This window comes from Vespula pensylvanica, chromosome 22, assembly GCF_014466175.1.
Source record: "Vespula pensylvanica isolate Volc-1 chromosome 22, ASM1446617v1, whole genome shotgun sequence".
Classification (NCBI taxonomy): Eukaryota; Metazoa; Arthropoda; class Insecta; order Hymenoptera; family Vespidae; genus Vespula; species Vespula pensylvanica.
This window is the reverse complement of record NC_057706.1, coordinates 3,654,525-3,668,937: the sequence shown is the minus strand read 5'-3', so window position 1 is coordinate 3,668,937 and position 14,413 is coordinate 3,654,525. Positions and strand designations below refer to the sequence as shown.

The 14,413-nt window shown below is 29.2% G+C and overlaps 1 long non-coding RNA gene across 1 annotated transcript in view; it reads right to left on the bottom strand.

Annotated features, from left to right (window-relative positions):
• LOC122636502 overlaps nucleotides 1-14,413 on the bottom strand; it is a 107,413-nt gene that overhangs the window by 70,781 nt on the left and 22,219 nt on the right. The window contains exons 4-5 of the long non-coding RNA XR_006328959.1: nucleotides 2,800-2,932; nucleotides 2,541-2,711 (exon numbers count right to left, since the gene is read on the bottom strand). This is a non-coding gene — a long non-coding RNA (uncharacterized LOC122636502). The remainder of the gene's footprint in view (nucleotides 1-2,540; nucleotides 2,712-2,799; nucleotides 2,933-14,413) is intronic.

The following is a 14,413-nucleotide window of genomic DNA, read 5'->3' as shown; positions in this document are numbered from 1 at the left end:
ATAAAAAAGTACAACCGATTTTCAGGAATTCTTAAATCATAGTTTGTTTTCCGGAATGAGTTTGTTCTAAGAGTGAATGCCAGGTCGGTCATCGAATAGGATAAGCCTATAGTAGCCTATCGCCTCTGCATGCCTATGGTGCTCTATGATGAAAATGTGTCTAGAAGGGGACTTCCTCTTCTGGAGAGAAAGTCAAGAATTTTACTTCATGGAGATCTGGAGGTTGGGACCAAGAACTTCGGAGCACGAGAGATCCTACGAGAAAAGTGCTGTCAATAGATATTTTGAACACGAAAAAATCGGAAGAAATCCTACGGAGGAAGGGCAGTATTATGAATCTCCTTGGAGGAGTTAAGAACTCAAAACCAGAAGGCTGTTTCTAGCTACTTAAAGAATTTTAATAGATATCGATGCCGTCTGTCTTCAACGGAAATTTGGCCTAAGAGAATGTGAATCGCGAACGTTCCGAGTTATCTGTATATTTTCTGAAGAGAGTTTGAAGAGATGTTAATTGTATATAAATTGTTTTTGTTTCGTTATTAATGTTTTAGTCCCTTATTTTTTTTTTTTTACATTTTAACGCGTGGTTACACGTAACAATATAGTCACTTCTATAAATTCATACCGAAATATTTAGAAATCGCTCAATCACTGACTAGCCTACTTAGCCTATTAGAAGAATGCAAAGCTTAATTTTGCAAAGAAAGAGAAAACCGCGTTTAATACTTCAAAGGCTAGATTGTGCGATTATCCCTGTTTGTATCGAACAAATGTATGAGCACGGATGAGAAAGGTGATGGAAAAATAGGGCAACAGAGGGCGATCTTGAGTAAACCAAACGAAGTTAAAAAAATAACAGACGGTCTTGAATAGACCGAATAAAGAAAAAGTTGTATCATTATAATATATTAATCAATAAAATCCTTCTTAACCATAAGAATTAGTGATTCGAGTTTCGCTACTTTATATTTTCTAAGTAGATTTACTAGGATATAAAAATATCCTACATATATAATTTATAGCGACTAATAATTTGGCAACTAATTTGTGCTGTTCAGTTTATAATAGTATTCGTTTATAGTAGTCAGACTGACAAAAGCGTAGTTAATGTCGAAAAAAAGATGAGACAAATGTTAAACAAATGATAAATTAAGAAAGACACACAATGATAAAAGACCGAACCGATACGAAAGTAATGAAAGACAAGACACATTGGTTCTTTTTTCTTTTAATAAAAAATGCACGATCGAACAGTCAGAAGGCTGCATCACTGTATTTTTACTTTAATTTAAAAATATATTCTTTTATTGCTTTACAAAGCCTCGTGTTCTGTATATATCTCGAATAATCCCATAATAATTATAATAACTATAATAATAATAGTTATGATAATAAATATAATTTTAATTTTATTTGTCAATGAATATTTTTATTGCTGACACAATTTCCAATCAAGCAATGTAATAAAATATACTCTAATGAAGTAATCTATGTTAGTAATAAAAGATAATAAATGCAGAAATATTGAGATCACAAGAAGAACAAATCATTAATATAATACGTCCAATTATTGTTCATCTTGATAGTAAAAATACCAGTATAGATTGAAATATTTAGAAGTAAAATTTAAGAAAAAATGTCTCACAATTTTCTAATTATTTATATTAACTAGTAAAGTGAGATAAATATCAAGGTCCATATTCTGTATATTTGTTGCGCGTGCGTGTGTATCTGTGTGTTTATACGATAATATCTGAACGATGCATAGTAACAAATTTTTATTAAATATAATTTTTATGGTAAATGATATTGGCCGAAAGACCTGGACAAATAACAATTAGCGATTGAACTGTCAAGGGACAATATTGCACATTAAACTTATTTCCTTGTAGCATATGCACTTCTTACTGTGTAGAAGAGTAAATTGATTTGGGGTATCACTTGATAATATTACTAATAAACAAATATTTTTACATTTATCATAATGTGGTTTATTTCTCAGTCAAAATAATGAAATATTATATATATATATATATATATATATAAATATTTCAAAATTTATTCGTCACATTTGCCTTTTTGTTCACTTTATGGTAAACATAGATTAGAGGTAAAATATAGATATACCAAAGTAGATCCAGATTAAATAGACCAAACAATATATATAATGTAAACCACATTATATGCATTTTTTCGAAGAAATTGGTTAAATAAATGATCACCACCAATATCGTAAACAAATACATACAAAAGAAGCATTAATTAATTGTTATGTTAATTAAACGACTCGAATCAATAAAATACGAAGACCTATTAAACTATCTTACGCAATAAGTATACACAATAAACAGATAATGAAAAAACATAAAAAATGAAAATTGTAATATAAAATAAAACCACATATAAGTAAATCTGAAATGAATTGCTTATGATCATGGCCGTCAATAAATTATTGAAAAAATTACTATCTGTAACTCATATCAATTCGGACCTTTCGTCCTCGCCATAAATGCTGGTGGAATTTAAATTTATTTACTCACCACTTAAGATGTTCTACAGTGGCTCTTAAATACATTTTCGCGTTGTAAGTTGATAATGAAGGAAATTGATCGATCCATAATAGATCCCGAATGTGATAGATTGACATCGAAAAGTAATAGAAACGAAGTTGATTGAAATTATAGTAAATTTACTTGGAAAGTAATGATAATCTGAAAAAGAATGAAAAAAAGTTTTATTAAATTTATAATGATATAAAAAATTGTAAAATAAGACAATAAAATGTAAACATTTAGTTACTTTTTACTTAATTCCTCCATACAATTCTTGATAATTTTCCATGATGTACTGATTCTAAATAAGATGTAAAACCTATACAAATTCCATTGTAACGATTATTACTCGTCATAGCTCAGATTGCATTTATGGTTCTCTGAAAAATATGAATAATATTTACAGTCTATTATTTTCTAATAAAATTATAGATTTACTATTATTTCATTAACTACGATAAAATTAATAGGATTTAACTTTTCATTAGAATTACAAATAATAAAATAATACACATACATAAAACAAGATTACTCGTAAAAAAAGGATATGTAGATATAAATAATATTCAAAAAATAAAAGTAATGTTAAATACAATAAAAATAAAATTTCTAATATTCTTATAATACACGAAAATTGATATATCATTTATATTTACAATATCTTTATAGTATATGTACAACTAAATATATTTCATATATATACAGTATAAAGATTTATATTGTTTACATTAATATAAGACAACTCAAGTACACAGAGTTTATTATATACTCAATTTGGCTATCAAAATTTAGACACAGTCTCTTCAATAAAACAAAAAATTTTAATATGAATAAATTAAATAACACTTAACAAGACATACTGAGAGAAAGATAAATGAATTGCATATAAAATTTTTCCTAAAGAAGATCAATACTTTTTCTAGTTTCTTTCATAAAAAAATTAAATTTATAACATTTTATTAATATTGATAATATTAATAAGAATAAAACTTTTATGTGAATAATAATAACCAAAGAACTTTGTTTCCATTCTTACAATATAATCATTTGTATTTATATTATTCTCATTAAATATAAGAATTTCATATAATAATATTAATTTATACACACACACACACACACACACAAAGTACAGATACATATACACACATACACATATAGAAACATATTCAGAAACTATAAAAACTGAACTGGAAATCTTTTAAAATCGATAATAACCTTGATTTCTCTTCTCTATAGGGCAATAAATTCTTTATGGATGATATGCAAAACTGAATGAAATCTTTTATAACATTGAAAGAAGAGCATATGATTTTAAAGATGTCTAGTTGATAAAGATATGTCTAAATAGAATGAGATATATTAACTTAATTTAAAGATTTGATTGTTATTTCAAATTTAATGTTGCATATTAAACATAATTCAATTTGAATTTATGAAGTCAAATTATTTTCGATGAAGATTCTTGTTTTTCTCGAAGTTTAATAATTATAGGTTTACGCGAACCTATAATTATCTTTTTATTTGGAGGTCTGCGTATTCTCTGTCAGCTTGTGATAGTGAATGATAAACAAACTTGCCGTTACGGCAAGTTTGAGTTACTAATGGTGCAAAATGATAATCTAAAGTTATTTATTAACAAAAGAGGCAAAAATTATACCATTAACAATCAATCGATAACCCGGAGACTAGAAACTTTGACAAGTCTAATGGATATCGATAACCCTAACACTAAATACGATGCTGCAAAGAAACAAAAATTCAACACATTAAATAGCTACTTATCCCTAGCAGATCTGGGCGAACCACATGATAAATAGCTAAGCAAAATACCAGTAAGCAATTCATTTAACAAACTACAAGAAGTAGATGAAGTACTTCCAAGGAACGATAGAACGGAAAGGAATAATCCATAGCCGAAACCCCCATCAATATATATAGAAGCTCAGGTCATTGCACCGCTAATTGATCTTTTGAAAGAAATAACTAAAGACGAGTACACTTTAAAGCAACTAAAGGATAATCACGTTAAAGTGAAAGATAATACCTCTGACACCTACAGAAAGGTCACTAAGGCCCTAAAAGAGAAGAACGCAAATTTTTATACCTATCAGCCAAAAAAAGACAAAAGTTAAAAGGTAGTACTTAGATCCCAGAATAGATACTGGTATTATAATTGATGAATTAAAAAAAAATGAATCATCAGATAAGACAAATAAACAACATAATTAAACGTGATACAAAGCAACTGCTGCCACTATTCTTCATCGACCTCGAACCGAATAATAATAACAAAGATATATACAAAATCGATAGGCTGCTTAACACGATAGTTTTCTTCGAATTTCCCAAAACAAAAAGAGATATTCCGCAATGTTTACTTTGTCAAAACCATGGCCATACCAAGAATTACTGTAATAAAACTCCAGCATGCGTTAAATACGCAGGTAAGCACTGGACCTCGAGCTGTCCACATACAGGCAAAGTAAGCAATGTTAAATGCTTTAATTATCAGGGAAATCACCCAGCAAGTTACAAAGGTTGTATAATTAGGAAACAGTTACAGCAAAAACTCTATCCTGAACTTAAACACAAATCAGCTTTTGAAAACTTTAATTAACCAAACAAAATTACCTCTGCAAACTTCAGCAACAATTTCTTCGTAGGGCCATAGTTAAATGCAAGCAATAGGATATAAGCAGATGTAACTTGATCGCGGGAGACGTTAATAACGAATGTAAATAATGTTACTGAGTTTGAAATGCCTGAAATTAAAACTTATTGATAATTACAGCTAAAAACTCAGAAGTAATATCCAACATACTTATTCAACAAAACCATCTCCTAACTCAACGATCACAACAAAATGTTAGAACTTTTAACATCTATCTTAAACAAGAATAACAAATAAAATAGATTCACTAAAAATTGCAATTTGGAACGCAAACGGGTTATATCAAAGATTTCAAGAACTGAAAATCTTCCTACACTCTAACAAAATTGACGTGATACTCATAGCAGAAACACATCTCAGCGAAAAAAACTACATTAAAATCCCACACTACAATATTTATGATAATAGATATCCTTTCGGGATAGCCCGTAGCTATAATCATAAAACAGGAAATTGAACACCTTCTTCTTTGCTCGATTGTTGACTCGCAAATACATATTACAGTTGTAACGATCAATATAATACACGAAAACATAACACTATCGGCAGTATTACAGTCTCCTGCTAATGAAAATATATCCATCCAACAATACGTAAACTTCCGTAAAGTACTAGGGAATAAATTCATTGCAGGTGAATAAATTCATTACAATGCCAAAAAGACTCAATGGGGCTCCAAAACAACTTCACCTAGAGGCAAAATCCTACACCATGCAATAAGGAGTCTATCGTTAGATACATTATCTACTGGTGAACCAACTTACTGGCCAACTGCTCAAGGAAAAATTCCAGATCTATTAAACTTCGCTGTAATTAAAGGGATATACAAGACGCGCTTCAAAACACAATTCTATCTAGACCTTTTCTCTAATCACTCTCCAATATTACTTCATCTTTTACAAAAACCATCACTTACAAAAACAACATTATACATATGTAACAAAACCACTAACTGAACCAAATTTAAAGAATATCTAGAAGAACACACAAATTATAACATATCTCTAAAAACTCCTGATCAAATAGAGTCAGTGGTAAAAAATTTTATAGATACAATAAAACAAGCATACTGGGTTGCTATCAAACAAGAAGAAAATAATATAAAATATTTCTTCTACTCTGACTTCATATTGCAACAAATTAAAGCGAAACGTAAAATGAAAAGTGCCTGATAAAAATAAAAAAACACAACAAAAGGAGACTAAACACGATTATTAAAGAAGTTAAACAATTAATACAAAACCACTGCAATGAAGAATTCCATACATACATTATAAATCTATCACCAAATAGCGATACGAACTATTCACTCTAGAAAATTACTAGAAGACTTAAACGGCCAATCATCCCTCTACCAGCTATCAAGAAGGAAAACTCCACCCAGGCAAAAAGTGCCACAGAAAAAGTTTTCACAAGCTACCTTCATAATACATTTAAACCAAACGTAACTATCTTTTCTGTAGTTTCTCCTGACCAATACTCTTCGCTAGCAAATGTATCAAACTGCATTGAAAACGTGACTCCAACCTCAGCCAAGGAGGTCACTAAGTTTATTAATGAAACACAAAGCAATAAGTCGCCTGGAGCTGACTTGATTAGAGGGAAGATACTGAAGGAGCTACCACCACGGGCAACAAGGGTGCTCACCATAATTTTTAATGCAGCCTTAAAATTAAAATTTTTCCCAGCTTTTTGAAAAAGAACTTAGATTATTATGCTTGCAAAGTCAAAAAAAGACTCCTCACTTACCATCTTTATACAGGCTGATTTCCCTTCTTCCTCTAATGCCAAAACTCCTAGAAAAGCTAATCCTACGCAGAATGAAAATACTAATCAATGATAATAAGTTAATACCTCCTCACCAATTTGGCATTAGAAACAAATTCGCTACGATCGAACAAATTCATCGAATGACAAACACAATAATATCGGCTATTGAGAGTAAAGAATATTGTACTGCTCTGTTTCTAGACATAGAGAAAGAATTTGACAAAGTGTAGCATGAAGGCCTCCTATCTAAAATCAAACAAAATTTTCCTCTGTCCTTTTACTAACTACTTAAATCATACCTAGAAGATAGATCATTTTTTGTTAAAGTCCAGAACTCTTATTTAAAGGCATTTAATATTGAAGCTGGTGTTCCCAGGGAAGTGTTCTGGGCTCTATTTTATAGACTTTATTTACTGCAGATGTTTCCACTACACATGATACTATAATATTCACGTTTGCGGACGACAAGGCTACCCTAGCTACTCACAAAGACCCTATATGAGCACACCTTTCACTTCAGCAACATATCATATAAATCAAGCGGTGGTTAAAACTATGGAAAATAAAAGTAAATGCTAAAACAAATACAATGAAATACTTAAGTATTCACACGAATACAAGACTAACATGAAAACAATATATAAGAGCTAAAATAGAACAAATCTGCATAGGAAGACGGAATATGTACTGGCTTATAAATAAAAATTCGAAACTAAACATAAACAATAAGCTATTAATATACAAAACTATAATCAAACCAATTTGGACATATTAAATCGTTATATGAGGAACAGCAACAAAAGGTTACATAGCTAAACTGGAAGCAATGCAATCCATTATCCTGAGGACAATAGTTAATGCTCCCTGGTACATCCGCAACGAACAAATTCGTAAAGATCTCAAGATCAAATCAGTAGAACAGGAAATAACCAACATGTGCGCTAAATACAAATAAAGACTAAGAAATCACCCAAATATTCCAGTAAGGAAGTTATTACTTAGAAAATATACTAAGAAGATTACAACCAAAAGAAAAAGCAAACACCCAAAAGATCTCCTTAGAATATAAGTTAAAACAATTCTTCTTACGTATTATAAAGATCTTCTCTAATGAGAGAAAATCTACGTGATATAAATACACTTTATTAAATGTATCTGCCAACTTTATTAAATGTCCATCTTGGACATATTCCAAGAAGAAAAATGGAGATATAAAAAAAAATGTACAATATTCTACTAATCTTGGCGTTGCAGATAACCCTCATGGCATCAATATGTTAAAGAATATAATATCCGATATATACTTTCTTTTAATTACAATGTTTGGCTTTCCAAAGAAGTTAAGTTAATTCTAATTGCTACTGGCACATTCTTACAATTTACTGTAATTTTTACTAACGTTCAACTTGGAATTGTACGTGAATATACTGATAAATTGTTCGTAGTAGACATTAACCGGAATGATGCTAAGATTTCTCGTGAACTTTCGGCGATGGGGTTATTTAGTTATCAAGATATCGGATTTGACTCTGCCTCCACATGCAGTACTGACGGTGATATTCTTATTCCAAAGATATGGAGAATACTGAATCATCAATAATGAAATAATTAGATGTAAAACGAAAAATTTACAATAGCTCGGAGTACTGAGTACATCTACAAATAAGGATAATTCAGACTCAAATTCGAATATGGAGAATTTTCATTTGAATGAAATATTATATTTTCAACGTTATCGCAATCGAAGCGTAATTTCAAATCCATGAAGCTATTAAAATTCTGAAGTAGAAGGAAATTTAACTGTCAAATCCACATCGTTGGGTATTTTTCAACTTTTCTTTTCAGAAGAGTTGGTATCACACATCACATAAAAGAAGAACAATTATTTCAAATTTATGGAGTATATACAAGGCATTCGCATATACATTCTTGGATCACCTACATGTAACATGTATAGATTTTTAGCCATCACAATGTTAACGCCAAAAATTGGTTGAAAAACATTTTTTATAAAATAATGGTAAGAGACAGATATGATATTATTGCAAATGCTACGTTTTAATAATAATAATAATGATGATCCATTAATAAAGATACGACCGATAGTTAATTCATTCAAGATTTGTTTCTTGCAATCATTCTATCCATACAAAGATGTGTGCATTAAGGAGAATTTTTTTGTTCTTACAAGGCCGATATTACTTTAAACAATTTAGTCTTTACAAAAGAAGCAGATTCAGTATAAAATCATTTATACTTTGCTATTATACCACGAACTATATATTAGATTTTATAATCTATACTGGAAAAAATACAGATTTTCTTCACAATTGTACCAACATTGGATAATCGGCAAATATCATGACACTTCTATTAGGTTGGTGCATATGAAATATCGAATTTTAATTACATATAAATATTTCGTTATGCTTCCATTATGTTTTTGTTTATGATATAATCTCTTTAAGAATCATATTGACTATTGTCAGAATGATATAGTTCGTCAAAAAAGATTTCAGCAGAGTTGTTTATCTTAGTTATTTATTTTGATTTTTGAATAAGAACGAACTCTACTGATATACGTGTAATTTTTTTTGTACGAGTTCGAATTTGACAATAATGCTGCAAAAGCCACACACAATATAAACCAGGAATTTAGAGAGGACGCTGTAAACCAAAGAAAAGTTCAACATTAATGTGAAAAATTTCATTCTAGAGATTGAAATTTTTGGAAGACCGAAGTTTTCTCTCATTGATGCAAATTGAGGCAAATGTAACAACAAGAAAAATTGTTGTCAGAATGAAGGACACCTTTCCGCAATTAGAAAGATTTAAAAAATGGATAAATGGATAACACGAATTGATTTAGCAATATAAACTGCTGAATTGATTAAACAGATGTATTATGGATTTTTGATGATAATAAAGAAAAATCTGATCGATGGCCCGAACACTTATGTTCCAAAATCATCATTTTACCCAAGAAAAATTGTAATGACAGTTTGGTAGAATGTAAGTGAAAAAATTTATTTCTCATTCCTACGAACTAAAGAACGAATTTGGCATTACTACTGAGAAATACTATTAGTACATTAATCAAATGTAGAAAAAATTAAAAATAATACGCGACAAAGTTCCACCGCATACATCGCAACAGATAATTGCAAAATTAACTGACATAAAGTATAAACTTTTGCAAAATCCACCCGACCTACCTCCAACGGACTATCATTTCTTGAAACATTTCGAATTGTTTTTAGGCAATAGACACTTCGAAAATGAAGAGAATCATAAAACTTCCATAGTAGAAGTTGTCGACTTAAAAGACCAAAACTTCTTTGAGAATGGCATTAAAAACTCGTTGGAAAAGTGTATTGAAACAAATGGAGCCTACTTTGATTAAATAAACATTTTTTAGGAAAATATACAAGATTTTTAATATTCATTTAAAAACCCAACATTTCATATCTATCTATTTAATAATTTAATTTAATAACTACACAGTGTAATCGATCGGTACATCGATAGATTTATACTACGCGAAAAAGTATTTCGCCCTCGGCAAGCGCTACATTTGAGAGTATATAACTGAACTAAATGCATTTATCAGTCCCAATATACGAGATTTACAATTTTCAGACGAGTATCCGATACCGTCAGAATTATAACATAACATAGTCTTAATTTGGAGCTCCAATCTTTTTGAGAATTCATGCATTTTTTCTCAAATTTCTTCATAGACTCATAGACGTAAAAAATAGATTAAAAGATAAGACTCATAGCCTTAATATCATGTAATTCTTTCACTCTGTAGAGGATCTACAAATTTAATTATATTAACAGTACTATTAATACCATAACATTAATAGTATTGTTAATATAATTAATCTATAATAATCTATAAGTATTATTAATTAAATACTCTAATAGTATTATCAATTAAATACTCTATAAGTAAATACTCTATAATATTATTAATTTTCTATAATATTATTTTAATAAGCTTCGGACAAATGATTCTACTTTGGACAATAATTCCCAAAATAAGGAAATACATATTCTGCTCCTCATGTCAATGGGAATAAATGTCCGAGACATTGAGATTGTTAAATTTTTAAAAAATTTGTAGTTATTTTTATATTTTAAATGCTCGAGACGTAGAAATTTTAGAAACAACATGAAACACAATGGCAATCGTAATACAAAAATGATTAAATGTTTCCGTCAGTTATTCTTTATTATATAGATGTAAACAAATCTGATCAACTAATTTATCCTCTCTGCAATTACATTTAAATTCTAATTAAAATTCTAATTTAACAAACCAATCGCTTATTAGTTTGCAATGTATACTATCACTTTTATATACCATGGTCTTGTACATATATTTATGTATATAAGTAGGTAATAAATTAAATTTTATAACATATAGACCCAAGGGTAAAAGTGGATACTAAAAATGTTTAAAAAATTCATTAATGGATGTCTAGATATAGAATAACAGAAATAATTTCCAGGACTAGGAAAAATACATTTCATGTATCTATAAAACTGCACGTTTTTTATATATTTCCTACAATGGAAGTTGAATTTTTTAGAAGTTCTTCCTTCTTTGATTAGAGCGTTACTAAAATAATTTATCCCATTGGCTAATTATTATTAGTTAATGTCAAGAACATTGTAGGTTTTTCTAATTCCTTTATCATGACGAATAAATCACAGTTTCATTCGGACCAATATCAACTTGAATTTGGTATGCATCTAAAAAAGGCAAGTTTACTTTTCAAGAAATGCTTGAAAAATTCTTTTGATTCAACTTGATATTATGTTATATTAGAATCCCTACTGACATGCTTGTAGAAGACATGTAGAAAAATCGTGAACTCCTAGCTCATAATTTTCATTGCATCATGTTGGGAGAAACTAATTGAATAGTAATGGAGGATAGCAGCTTATACAGTGTAACTTTTTATCATTTTATTAAGTCCAAATATAGATATGTGTTGCACGGGAATGTTAATGAGAACAAGAATAGAAAAAAGAGAAATATTTATTGTTTATATAGACTATTGAAAATTGCCAATTAGTTACACTACGGATGGCATTATTGTCTTTCTTCCAACACTTCTCAAGATCAGCATTCTCTATTATTATCCATCCATAATTTGTTAAGAATTCCATTAATCTTGTTGAGCTAACCGGTTTTGTTATCATATCTGACGATGTATAATTATTATTGGAATATATCAAATCAATCATTCTATTTTCCTTGAGATCTCTTATAAAATGGTATATAGTGTCTATGTCCTACTGAACTTTTGAGTTTTTGCCAATTCTATACAACTTCAGTTATCTTCATATAATTACAATAGTTCTCTTTTATTTCTTCTTGAAAATATTGCAACAATCTTTTGAATTATAAGTTTCTTTACAGAATTCACTTAAACTCATATACTCTGTTTCGCTTAAGGAAAGAATTACGCAAATTTACTTCTTCAAACCCAACTAATATTTTTAACTTAATATTTGAATAAATATTTTCTATTAGATTTTCTACGAGTTCTTTCTTCTGCCCAATTTATGTCCGCATATTTTACTAATTCTGCTTCCTTTGCATCGTATCCTAATCACAGTTTATACTTTATTGTATAAGATAACGAGAAATCCTTGTAGCTTTGTTTCAATTAACTACTGTTAGATTTTTTAATTTTCTACTTCATATAATAACACTTGTCCCTATACCAGGGAGTATAGACACAGCTAAATACATCTCCCGTTCAAGTTTTGCAGTTATTTATTATTCTGTAGAAGTTTGTTGTTTTGATCTATATCTGACGATATACTGGATGCTTTTGATTTTCTCAATCCGTGCATATCTAGAATTTGATTTATGTACCTTCTTTGAAATATCTAGAAATTATCATTTTAATACCTTATGACTTGAATAGTTGAATAATTCTTTATACTTCCAAGTTGTGAAATAATGAACGAATTTAAAATTTCTTTTCTACTCATGCAATTTCATTTATAACTTTTAATGAAATTAAGATGTTGTCCACGTATATAATTCAGTAGCTTTCTATTTTACCAGTTTGTTCTAATATCGTATCTAATATCATATATAGAAAACGCACGTCCACTATCCACTACAAAACTGATTCTATGTTACGCGTAAAGAGAGTATAACCTATATAAGCTTATATACTGATACGGTAGCCACGTAGAGGGGACATTATTCATTATTTACGTTAGTCATTCATATTTTGTCAATATTTATCGCTGAAGTGAGATACGCTTTAAAGGAAAGGTAATGAACACTCTTTAATGCGAATACATACCGTTTTCCTCCTGACATCGTGATTTGCATAAGTTCGCATAAATATGTGTATATCAAGTTAAATACCTCTTTTGTTTCTCTATTTGAATCTTTTGGAAATGCTAATTTTCTTGTTCTTTTTGACCCACAGTTCTTTATTTTCACCTTGATTGGAGGTCCTTTAATAAATATTTTATATTATTCAGATTCTCATGTCCTAATTTCTTGAACTATGCAAAAATCTCCTGTGAGAATGCAAAAATCCTTATGTTTAATCAAGGTCATTGAATTTTTATGATTCATCTGCAATTTGGATAATTTTCCCACAGAATTTGCTATCGCAATTATTTTTTTATAATCGGTTATTGTGTATTGATTAATTATAAAATTAATTTTAAAACCATCATTTTCAATTCGTTTTCAAATAATAAATTTTTGTAGAATTCTGGTATATATTAAACATTTTTTATTTTTATAACTCTTTCTTTTCAAAAATTTCACAGACATTTAATCGTACTTGTACCCCTGCCTGCAATGGCTTACCGTTCACCATATACACTTCATCCTTATCTTTTAAATTGCTCGAAAGGTTATTAGTTCTATATATCGTAGCTTCGGAATCTATATACCATATACTCTTTTCATATGTATTTGTTCTTTTACAAAGATTACTATATAGATTAGTTTGTTCGCTTTTTTCAAATTTGTTCTTCCATGATTTATAATTTCAGTGGATATTTTTTTAAACGTCTTCTTCTTTTACAGAAAAAATACCTGATCAAGTTGGTCTTCTCTGCTATTTTTGGCTTGTTTCCACTTTGAATATTTAATCTTTTCTCATTCATATCGATTTTCTGTGTCTCTAGTCGATATTCCTCTATGAATTTATCTTCAAACTAAACGCTACGTCTTTTTCTGGTCTGCTTCCAAATCCATTTATAAGATTATTATATAATTCTGGTAAACTACTTAAAATCATTGCTACGAATGATTTTAAGATTTCCTTTAATCGGCTTTTCTTTAATTCGCCTAATGCCTCTAATTGATTATTTGTCTCTATCATAGAATTAATATACTTTCGCCTTCTTGAAGCTTTAGACT